This window comes from Bombina bombina, chromosome 3, assembly GCF_027579735.1.
Source record: "Bombina bombina isolate aBomBom1 chromosome 3, aBomBom1.pri, whole genome shotgun sequence".
In the NCBI taxonomy this organism is placed as follows: domain Eukaryota; kingdom Metazoa; phylum Chordata; class Amphibia; order Anura; family Bombinatoridae; genus Bombina; species Bombina bombina.
Window position 1 is genome coordinate 516,089,466 of NC_069501.1, and position 12,093 is coordinate 516,101,558.

A 12,093-nucleotide genomic window follows, 5' to 3' on the forward strand; every position below is an offset into this window, starting at 1 on the left:
GGAATACCTCATAAACTGGTGTGGATATGGTCCGGAGGAAAATTCCTAGGTTCCACGCACTGAGGTACATGCACCCAGACTGATTACTTAATTCCATAGGAAATATCCAGACAAACTTGGATTGGAACCCTCATAGAGGATTCAGGAGAGGGAACTGTCATATCCCCTATTCCTTTAATACTCAATTCCCTCCGACTTCTAACAGCCTACTTTAGCCAACAATAGACTCGCCTGAATGCTTGATTAATCTGAAGCAGTAAGCTCACAGTTTCTCTGAGAAGATTCGTTTTTTACTGTTTTTCTCCTTGAACTCTGCTTATATCTCCTCAGACATCTGGAAGACAAACTTTTCCAAAGCGATAGTAGTTGCTGCTATCTGACCGACACAGCTACATGATCAGGTGACCGGATCATTGTGTCCTTACTTGCAAATCAGCTGACCACATCAGCGTAGTATCGGGTTACTCTGCTTCCTTTCCAAACACTGTTTGCAGCATCGACATCGGACCACATTATTAGAAGACAAACCGCAATTATTATCTACAAAAAAAATACACTTTGCAAAGTAATCACTTGTAAACTTTTAATACAGTATCTCTTAAAAGTGAGTACACCTCTCACATTTTTGTAAATATTTTATTATATCTTTTCACGTGACAACACTGAAGAAATGACACTTTGCTACAATGTAAATAATGAGTGTACAGCCTGTATAACAGTGTAAATTTGCTGTCCCCTCAAAATAACTCAACACACAGCCATTAATGTCTAAACCGATGGCAACAAAAGTGAGTACACCCCTAAGTGGAAAAGTCCAAATTGGGCCCAAAGTGTCAATATTTTGTGTGACCACCATTATTTTACAGCACTGCCTTAACCCTCTTGAACATGGAGTTCACCAGAGCTTCTCAGGTTGCCACTGGAGTCCTCTTCCACTTCTCCATGACGACATCACAGAGCTGGTGGATGTTAGAGACCTTGCGCTTCCCCACCTTTCATTTGAGGATGCCCCACAGATGCTCAATAGGGTTTAGGTCTGGAGACATGCTTGGCCAGTCCATCACCTTTACCCTCAGCTTCTTTAGCAAGGCAGTGGTCGTCTTGGAGGTGTGTTTGGGGTCGTTATCATGTTGGAATACTGCCCTGCTGCCCAGTCTCCGAAGGGAGGGGATTATGCTCTGCTTCACTATGTCACAGTACATGTTGGCATTCATGGTTCCCTCAATGAAATGTAGCTCCCCAGTGCCGGCAACACTCATGCAGGCCCAGACCATGACACTCCCACCACCATGCTTGACGGTAGGCAAGACACACTTGTCTTTGCACTCCTCACCTGGTTCCCGCCACACACACTTTACACCATCTGAACCAAATAATTTTATCTTGGTCTCATCGGACCACAGGACATGGTTCCAGTAATCCATGTCCTTAGTCTGCTTGTCTTCAGTAATCTGCTTGCGGGCTTTCTTGTGCATCATCTTCAGAAGAGGCCTTCTTCTGGGACGACAGCCATGCAGACCAATTTGATGCAGTGTGCGGCCTATGGTCTGAGCACTGAAAGGCTAACCCCCAACCCCTTCAACCTCTGCAGCAATGCTGGCAGCACTCATATGTCTATTTCCAAAAGACAACCTCTGGATATGACGCTGAGCACATGCACTCAACTTCTTTGGTCGACCATGGCGAGGCCTGTTCTGAGTGGAACCTGTCCTGTGAAACCGCTGTATGGTCTTGGCAATCTTCTTATGGCCTAGACCATCTTTATGTAGAGCAACAATTCTTTTTTCAGATCCTCAGAGAGTTCTTTGCCATGAGGTGCCATGTTGAACTTCCAGTAACCAGTATGAGAGAGTGTGAGAGCGATAACACCAAATTTAACACACCTGCTCCCCATTCACACCTGAGACCTTGTAACACTAATGAGTCACATGACACCGGGGAAGGAAATGGCTAATTGGGCCCAATTTGAACATTTCCACTTAATGTATACTCACTTTTGTTGCCAACGGTTTAGACATGAAGGGCTTTGTGCAGGGGCGGACTGAGACCAACCAGGGCAAAAGTGTGGCAGGGCCCCCACACCTCCTCTTTTGCTCCACCTACCTACCTTCTCTGTCCCTCCTCTACTCTATTGCCCCTCCCATATTCGGTGCCCCTCCCACTTCATATGCCACTCCCACCTCATATGCCCCTTCCCCACCATGTTTTTAATTGCTATATAAAGAGATCATTTTAAATATTTTTAATAAGAACTAAATATTGTAAATTAACAAGTGCTTGTGCAAAAAAAAAATCCCCCTGCCTATATGCACTACAGTATGGATTAAAACGTAGTGAGGGGCAGACAAGGGGTTAAAATCACTTCTGTTTACTTGTTACTGGCAGCTAAAGAGGTAAAATCAATAATTTATATGTTACTGGCAGCTAAGGGGTAAAATTACTGATTAGTTATCAAAAATATACATCATGGGATTAACATTAGGGCTAAAGTAGTGCTTTTATGTGGGACATTGTGTTACCCAACTATCATTGTGCCCATCACAGATTGTCCAGTATATTGGTGGAGGACAGCTGGAGTCTGGTTTTGAGGATACAAATAAAAAGAGCCTTTAACTTACCCTGGGTCATGTGATGCTTGGTTGAAAAGAAAACTTTAAATATGGGAGTTATATGGTCTTTTTAAGAGACAGAAAGAGAAAATTAAACTATCATATTACAGATACTTCATGTCATTTTAAAAGTGATATTATCCCTCATAGCTGTCTGTAACACACAGCAGTGATATATCCCTCATTGCTGTCAGTAACATATAGCAGTGATATTATCCCTCATAGCTGCCAGTAACACATAGCAGTGATATTATCCCTCATAGCTGTCAATAACACATACCAGTGATATTATCTCTCATAGCTAGGCTGACCATATTGCTGCTTTAAGAAGGGACACATATGAAAAATACATGTCAGGGTTCTTATACAAAACATTTCTTTAAACAACCCTGAAAACAGCCCTGACATATGTATTTTTCATACGTGTCCCTTTTTAAAGCTGTCAGAAGTACATGAAAGTGATATGATCTCTCATAGCTGTCAGTAACACAGCATTTATATTATCCCTCATAGCTGTCAGTAACACACAGCAGTCATATTATCCCTCATAGCTGTCAGTAACACATAGCAGTGATATCCCTCATAGCTGTCAGTAACACATAGCAGTGATATTATCCCTCATAGCTGTCATTAACACACAGCAGTGATATTATCCCTCATAGTTGTCAGTAACACATTGCAGTGATATTATCCCTCATAGATGTCAGTAACACATAGCAGTGATATTATCCCTCATAGCTATCAGTAACACATAGCAGTGATATTATCCCTCATAGCTGTCAGTAACACATAGCAGTGATATTATCCCTCATAGCTGTCAGTAACACACAGCAGTGATAGTATCCCTCATAGCTGTCAGTAACACACAGCAGTTATTTTATCCCTCATAGCTATCAGTAACACATAGCAGTGAATTGAAGCAGAGACATAAAGAAGGGACGGGACTCTAGAGGGATATAAATTATATTCCTCTGGAGTCCTGTCCCTTCTTTATGTCTCTGCTTCAATTCTGTAGAGAGCTGTACATGTTAAAAATAACTAGCTTAAAAATTTGTAGCACAATAATTTATATCATACATATAAAATAGCTATACCAGACTCCCTGCACCCCCAGCCCACTCCAACCCTGAGTGATCTACTTGTAACTTTACATACCCCAGATCCGAGTCCTGTCTTCAAATTTGCTGCCTGTTGCAAACTTCTGCATAGTGCTGCAGCTGCTGTCTTCCTGCTCTCTTCCTCCTCTGTCCTAGGCTGCACTGCCGGCAGGTTCATCATGCTCCTCCCTCTTCCTCTCCGGTCACATTCCTAGTGCTGTATAACTATAAGGAATATGACTGGGGCTGAAATGGAGCATGATGGGGTGTTAGGAAAGCCAGCTTGCCTGTTCTGTCAGAAGAGTGAGTTCATCAGAGTAGCGAACGGAAGTGACGTTCCGTCAGCTATCTGATAAAAAATACGCATTGCGCATGCTCTGCTCTTAGTCATAGCATTCCAATGCCAATACGTAACAGCCCATCAGAACAGTTAACAGAATGGCAGCGCGCGGAAGAATGTATTTTTCGACTTTCATCGATTTTACACAGAGGGCGGGGAAGTTGGAATGACGTGCAGTGATTGTATGTCTGTCACTTCAGTATACTATAGCAGGGCACCTAATAGTTACAGAGACTGTCAGTGTGCACATAGTGTTCTGGCCCACAGTTGGTATACACATACAATGCAAGATAGTAGTGATTGTTAATATGCACACAGTGCTGTGGAGAGTACTGTTGGTATACATGCATTAAAAAGAATAATAGTTACAGAAACTGTCATTATGCACATAGGCCTAGATTTAGAGTTGGGCGGTAGCCGTCAAAACCAGCGTTAGAGGCTCCTAACGCTGGTTTTTACCGCCCTCTGGTATTTGGAGTCAGTCATTAAAGGGTCTAACGCTCACTTTCCAGCCGCGACTTTTCCATACCGCAGATCCCCTTACGTCAATTGCGTATCCTATCTTTTCAATGGGATCTTTCTAACGCCGGTATTTAGAGTCGTGGCTGAAGTGAGCGTTAGAATTCTAACGACAAAACTCCAGCCGCAGAAAAAAGTCAGTAGTTAAGAGCTTTCTGGGCTAACGCCGGTTTATAAAGCTCTTAACTACTGTGCTCTAAAGTACACTAACACCCATAAACTACCTATGTACCCCTAAACCGAGGTCCCCCCACATCGCCGCCACTCGATAAAATTTTTTTAACCCCTAATCTGCCGACCGCCACCTACGTTATACTTATGTACCCCTAATCTGCTGCCCCTAACACCGCCGACCCCTATATTATATTTATTAACCCCTAACCTGCCCCCCACAACGTCGCCGCCAGCTACCTACAATAATTAACCCCTAATCTGCCGACCGCAAAGCGCCGCTACCTACGTTATCCTTATGTACCCCTAATCTGCTGCCCCAACACCGCCGACCCCTATATTATATTTATTAACCCCTAATCTGCCCCCCTCAACGTCGCCTCCACCTGCCTACACTTATTAACCCCTAATCTGCCGAGCGGACCGCACCGCTACTATAATAAAGTTATTAACCCCTAATCCGCCTCACTCCCACCTCAATAACCCTATAATAAATAGTATTAACCCCTAATCTGCCCTCCCTAACATCGCCGACACCTAACTTCAATTATTAACCCCTACTCTGCCGACCGAATCTCGCCGCTACTGTAATAAATGGATTAACCCCTAAAGCTAAGTCTAACCCTAACCCTAACACCCCCCTAAGTTAAATATAATTTAAATCTAACGAAATAAATTAACTCTTATTAAATAAATTATTCCTATTTAAAGCTAAATACTTACCTGTAAAATAAACCCTAATATAGCTACAATATAAATTATAATTATATTATAGCTATTTTAGGATTTATATTTATTTTACAGGTAACTTTGTATTTATTTTAACCAGGTACAATAGCTATTAAATAGTTAAGAACTATTTAATAGCTAAAATAGTTAAAATAATTACAAAATTACCTGTAAAATAAATCCTAACCTAAGTTACAATTAAACCTAACACTACACTATCAATAAATTAATTAAATAAAATACCTATAATTATCTACAATTAAACCTAACACTACACTATCAATAAATAAATTAAATACAATTCCTACAAATAAATACAATGAAATAAACTAACTAAAGTACAAAAAATAAAAAAGAACTAAGTTACAAAAAATAAAAAAATATTTACAAACATTAGAAATATATTACAACAATTTTAAACTAATTACACCTACTCTAAGCCCCCTAATAAAATAACAAAGCCCCCCAAAATAAAAAAATGCCCTACCCTATTCTAAATTACTAAAGTTCAAAGCTCTTTTACCTTACCAGCCCTGAACAGGGCCCTTTGCGGGGCATGCCCCAAGAAGTTCAGCTCTTTTGCCTATAAAAAAAAACATACAATACCCCCCCAACATTACAACCCACCACCCACATACCCCTAATCTAACCCAAACCCCCCTTAAATAAACCTAACACTAAGCCCCTGAAGATCTCCCTACCTTGAGTCGTCTTCACCCAGCCGAGCCAAATTCTTCATCCAAGCGGAGCAAGAAGAGGTCCTCCATCCGGTAGAAGTCTTCATCCAAGCGGGGCAGAAGAGGTCTTCCATCCGATTGAAGTCTTCATCCAAGAGGCATCTTCTATCGTCATCCATCCGGAGTGGAGCGGCAGCATCCTGAAGACCTCCGACGCGGAACATCCATCCTGGCCGACGACTGAACGACGAATGACGGTTCCTTTAAATTACGTCATCTAAGATGGCTTCCCTCGAATTCCGATTGGCTGATAGGATTCTATCAGCCAATCGGAATTAAGGTAGGAAAAATCTGATTGGCTGATTGAATCAGCCAATCAGATTGAGCTCGCATTCTATTGGCTGATCGGAACAGCCAATAGAATGCGAGCTCAATCTGATTGGCTGATTGGATCAGCCAATCGGATTGAACTTGATTCTGATTGGCTGATTCCATCAGCCAATCAGAATATTCCTACCTTAATTCCGATTGGCTGATAGAATCCTATCAGCCAATCGGAATACGAGGGACGCCATCTTGGATGACGTCATTTAAAGGAACCGTCATTCGTCGTTCAGTCGTCGGCCAGGATGGATGTTCCGCGTCGGAGGTCTTCAGGATGCTGCCGCTCCACTCCGGATGGATGACGATAGAAGATGCCTCTTGGATGAAGACTTCAATCGGATGGAAGACCTCTTCTGCCCCGCTTGGATGAAGACTTCAATCGGATGGAAGACCTCTTCTGCCCCGCTTGGATGAAGACTTCTACCGGATGGAGGACCTCTTCTTGCTCCGCTTGGATGAAGAATTTGGCTCGGCTGGGTGAAGACGACTCAAGGTAGGGAGATCTTCAGGGGCTTAGTGTTAGGTTTATTTAAGGGGGGTTTGGGTTAGATTAGGGGTATGTGGGTGGTGGGTTGTAATGTTGGGGGGGGGGTATTGTATGTTTTTTTTTACAGGCAAAAGAGCTGAACTTCTTGGGGCATGCCCCGCAAAGGGCCCTGTTCAGGGCTGGTAAGGTAAAAGAGCTTTGAACTTTAGTAATTTAGAATAGGGTAGGGCATTTTTTTTATTTTGGGGGGCTTTGTTATTTTATTAGGGGGCTTAGAGTAGGTGTAATTAGTTTAAAATTAATATATTTCTAATTTTTGTAAATATGTTTTTATTTTTTGTAACTTAGTTCTTTTTTATTTTTTGTACTTTAGTTAGTTTATTTCATTGTATTTATTTGTAGGAATTGTATTTAATTTATTTATTGATAGTGTAGTGTTAGGTTTAATTGTAGATAATTATAGGTATTTTATTTAATTAATTTATTGATAGTGTAGTGTTAGGTTTAATTGTAACTTAGGTTAGGATTTATTTTACAGGTATATTTGTAATTATTTTAACTATTTTAGCTATTAAATAGTTATTAACTATTTAATAGCTATTGTACCTGGTTAAAATAATTACAAAGTTACCTGTAAAATAAATATTAATCCTAAAATAGCTATAATATAATTATAATTTATATTGTAGCTATATTAGGGTTTATTTTACAGGTAAGTATTTATCTTTAAATAGGAATAATTTATTTAATAAGAGTTAATTAATTTCGTTAGATAAAAATTATATTTAACTTAGGGGGGTGTTAGTGTTAGACTTAGCTTTAGGGGTTAATACATTTATTAGAATAGCAGTGAGCTCCAGTCAGCAGATTAGGGGTTAATAATTGAAGTTAGGTGTCGGCGATGTTAGGGAGGGCAGATTAGGGGTTAATACTATTTATTATAGGGTTAGTGAGGCGGATTAGGGGTTAATAACTTATTATAGTAGCGCTCAGGTCCGCTCGGCAGATTAGGGGTTAATAAGTGTAGGCAGGTGGAGGCGACGTTGAGGGGGGCAGATTAGGGGTTAATAAATATAATATAGGGGTCGGCGGTGTTAGGGGCAGCAGATTAGGGGTACATAGCTATAATGTAGGTGGCGGCTCTTTGCGGTCGGCAGATTAGGGGTTAATTATTGTAGGTAGGTGGTGGCGACGTTGTGGGGGGCAGGTTAGGGGTTAATAAATATAATATAGGGGTCGGCGGTGTTAGGGGCAGCAGATTAGGGGTACATAAGGATAACGTAGGTGGCGGTCGGCAGATTAGGGGTTAAAAAAATGTAATCGAGTGGCGGCAATGTGGGGGGACCTCGGTTTAGGGGTACATAGGTAGTTTATGGGTGTTAGTGTACTTTAGAGTACAGTAGTTAAGAGCTTTATGAACCGGCGTTAGCCCAGAAAGCTCTTAACTACTGACTTTTTTCTGCGGCTGGAGTTTTGTCGTTAGAATTCTAACGCTCACTTCAGACACGACTCTAAATACCGGAGTTAGAAAAATCCCATTGAAAAGATAGGATACGCAATTGACGTAAGGGGATCTGCGGTATGGAAAAGTCGCAGCTGAAAAGTGAGCGTTAGACCCTTTTTTGACTGACTCCAAATACCGGAGGTAGCCTAAAACCAGCGCTAGGAGCCTCTAACGCTGGTTTTCACGGCTACCGCAAAACTCCAAATCTAGGCCTAAGGGATCTAGCGGCAATGAGGTTTCCAATATGCCCTCTATTTCCAGGATGACATCCCTCCAGAAATTTTGAATGGTGTTACACCACCACCACATGTGAGCGGTGTCACTGTTCACATGGCCACATTGCCAGCATTTGTTACTTTGTGTGTGAAATAAGCGGTGTAGTTTCCTCGGGGTAAGGTACCATCTGTGTAACAGTTTGAGGTTGATTTCTAGTATAGAGGATGAGATAGAGGATCTCATTGTGCTATGGAACATCTGAGCGCTAGTTTGGGTCAGGATTATAACTCCCAGGTCGCGTTCCCAGCTTTCTAAGTATGAAGGTATGTGCCCTGGAGGAGGGTGTGTTAATATTTTATATATGGTTGATAATGTGTGTCTCAGGGGGGGAGTTTGGATGCATAGGCGTGTCCGCTACATCTTGGTGCGTGAAGGGTCTTACTGTGAATTCCTCATTTTCGATCAAAGATGTCAATGGTGAAGGGAGAGATGACATATAGTGTGTCGTGTTTATGGTGTACTCCCATGTCTGGAAAGTCTCTTTGGGTTATCTGTTCTGTTTCTTTTAAGTAGTTTTGGGTCACCCCAACATAATCTCCCCAAATGTGGTTTATTCATTATTAGGTGTTCCAGTGGAACCCACCTTTTGTGTTCAAAGTGAATATTCCAGTCTACCAGTCTCTGGAGAAAGATAGCCTGTCGGTACGCGGATAGGTTCGGTAATCCCAAACCCCCCTGTATTTTAGGTAATTGCATTATTGATTTATTGATTCTAGGTGGTTTTCTGTGCCAAATGAAATTGCTAAATGCCTTTTGTAGAGAGGGTAGGTAAGATCTAGGTAATGGGATCGGGAGGGTTTGGAGGAGGTAAAGTATCCTGGGAAAGACGTTCATCTTGATGACTTCTATGCGCCCCAACCAAGATAACTTTTTTGAACCCCACAATGAAAGGTCTCTTATTATAGTTTGTTTTGTTATTATAGTTTGTTTAATGGGTATATAATTCTGTTGGTATATATCATCTAATGAAGATATGAGGCTGATTTCTAAATATTTCAAGGAGCGGGAGCACCAGGAAAATGGGGTGACTCTCTGGGTAGTTAATAGTAATGGGTCGGTTAGGTTTATATTTAATATTTCTGATTTTGTCATGTTAACTACAAAATTTGATAATAACTGGAATTTGGAGAATTCGGCTAGGAGGGGAGGGATTGAATTGTCCGGGTTGGTGAGGGTAAAAAGCATATCATCTGCGAACAGGGATACAGTGTATACACATCCCTCTATATCAATGCCGGTTATTTGGGAATTCTTTCGGATTTTTACTGCCAGGGCTTCAATAACGCATGCGAAGAGGAGTGGGGATAAGGGGCAGCCCTGGCGAGTACCGTTAGAGATGGGGAATAGGGAGGAAAGAGTACCATTGACTAAGATTCTTGCGGTTGGATAGGAATATAGGGAAAAAATTCTGGTGAGTATTTTTGCTCCCAGTCCCATATGGGTTAGTGTAGCCCGCATAAAATCCCAGGCAACATGGTCAAAGGCCTTTTCTGCGTCAGTGGATAATAGGACAGAGGGGATGTTTTAAGATTTGACATAATTAATTAAATTTAAGGCCCTGACCGTGTTGTCTTTTGCCTCCCGGCCAGGCACAGAACCTACCTGGTCGAGATGAATTAAGTCTGGGAGAATCTTGTCCAGTCTTAGTGCCAATATTCTGGCGTAAAGTTTGACATCGGTATTTAGTAACGATATGGGTCGATAACTGTTGGGAAGGTCTTGTGGCTTGTTGGGTTTAAGGATTAATATTATATTGGCCTCTAATGCCCTGGAGGGGAAGGACTTACTTTCGTCTATTGATTGAAAGTAGTTTAACATGTATGGGTTCAGAATGTCTTGGAACGTTGTATAATATTTATGGCTGAAGCCGTCTGGTCCTGGCGCTTTGCCAGTTGGCAGATTCTTTGAGGTTATCTTTAACTCAGACAAGTAGATGGGTTCTTCTAACTGCTCTTGTTGGGAGTCTGTTAATCGCGGTAGTTGGAGTTTCCTAAGATAGTCCTTTATTTGTCGGGCTCTCGCCTCTTCTTGATTTGTATGGTGGTTATGTGGGTTTTGAATGTTGTATAATTTGTGAAAAAAGGTTTGAAAGGTGTGTACGATTTGTTTGGTTGAATTCTGTAAGAGCCTGTACTGTCCTTAACTTGCATAATATACTTTTTATGTGCTTTTTGCTTTAAATACCTAGCTAAAAGTTTGATTTATTTCTACCTTCGTAGTGCTTGCGTTGAGTGTATAGTGTTTGTCTCTTATGCCGTTTGCTAAGGTGTGTAGCTAGTGCCTGCCTTTGTTTGATGGTGTAATTTTGTGTAATTGTTCCAGGCGTTCTATGTTTGAAATGAGAGAGGAGGTTAATTCTCTTTTAGTTTTGTTTGTCTATGCTTTTATGGCTATTAGTTCTCCTCTTATAACACTTTTATGTGCTTCCCATAGAGTGTGGGGGGTAGTTTCGGAATTATCATTATGTTCAAAGTAGTCTAGGAGTGCGGTCGTAATTCTAGGGGCCAATAATCGGTCTGTCAGCATGTATTCGTGGGTAGGAGTAAAACGTGTAGTCCCTACACTGAGGGTGTACTATACTTTTGAGGGAAGAGTTAACCTTAGTTATTCGAGAGATAGGTAAAGAGGAGTGTTGCGAGGAACAGTCCATAATAGGGTCTAAGGCAATGTTGAGGTCTCCGTATATAATGAGGATCCCCTTTTGGTGCTCCAGTATTAAATTGGCTATTTTTTTCATGAAGGAGTGTTGAGCCGTGTTGGGGCGTATAGTGAGACCAGGGTTACAGGCCTACCATATAGTAGTCCTATTAAGATGAGGTATCTGCCTTCTCTGTCTCTAATGGCCTGTATGTTTATGTACGGAGTGTTTTTAGATATCAGTATTCCTACCCCATGTTTTTTACTCTTAGAGTGAGAAGCCCAGTAACAGGAGTTATGTGTGCGTTTAAAAGTTTGGGGTTCCTTTCCTTTTCGGAAGTGAGTCTCCTGTAAAAATACGAGATCTGCTTTTTGTCTATGAAGTTATTTGGCGACTAATGATCTTTTGTTGGGGATGTTCAGGCCTTTGGCGTTAACAGAGTAAATATTTATATTGTTGCTGATATGGGAGTGTGTTTTTAAGTTAGCCATTGTCTATATGTGGGATGGTGAAGTTATATTGCGAGTGTAAAGACACACTAATGAGTGTGTTATGATGAGTAGGTGTTGGGACGGTGGGCGGACCAAGGACAACTACACATGATTGAAACATCATATCTAGTTTTTGAAACATACATACAATAAACATGAAAAAAACATTTA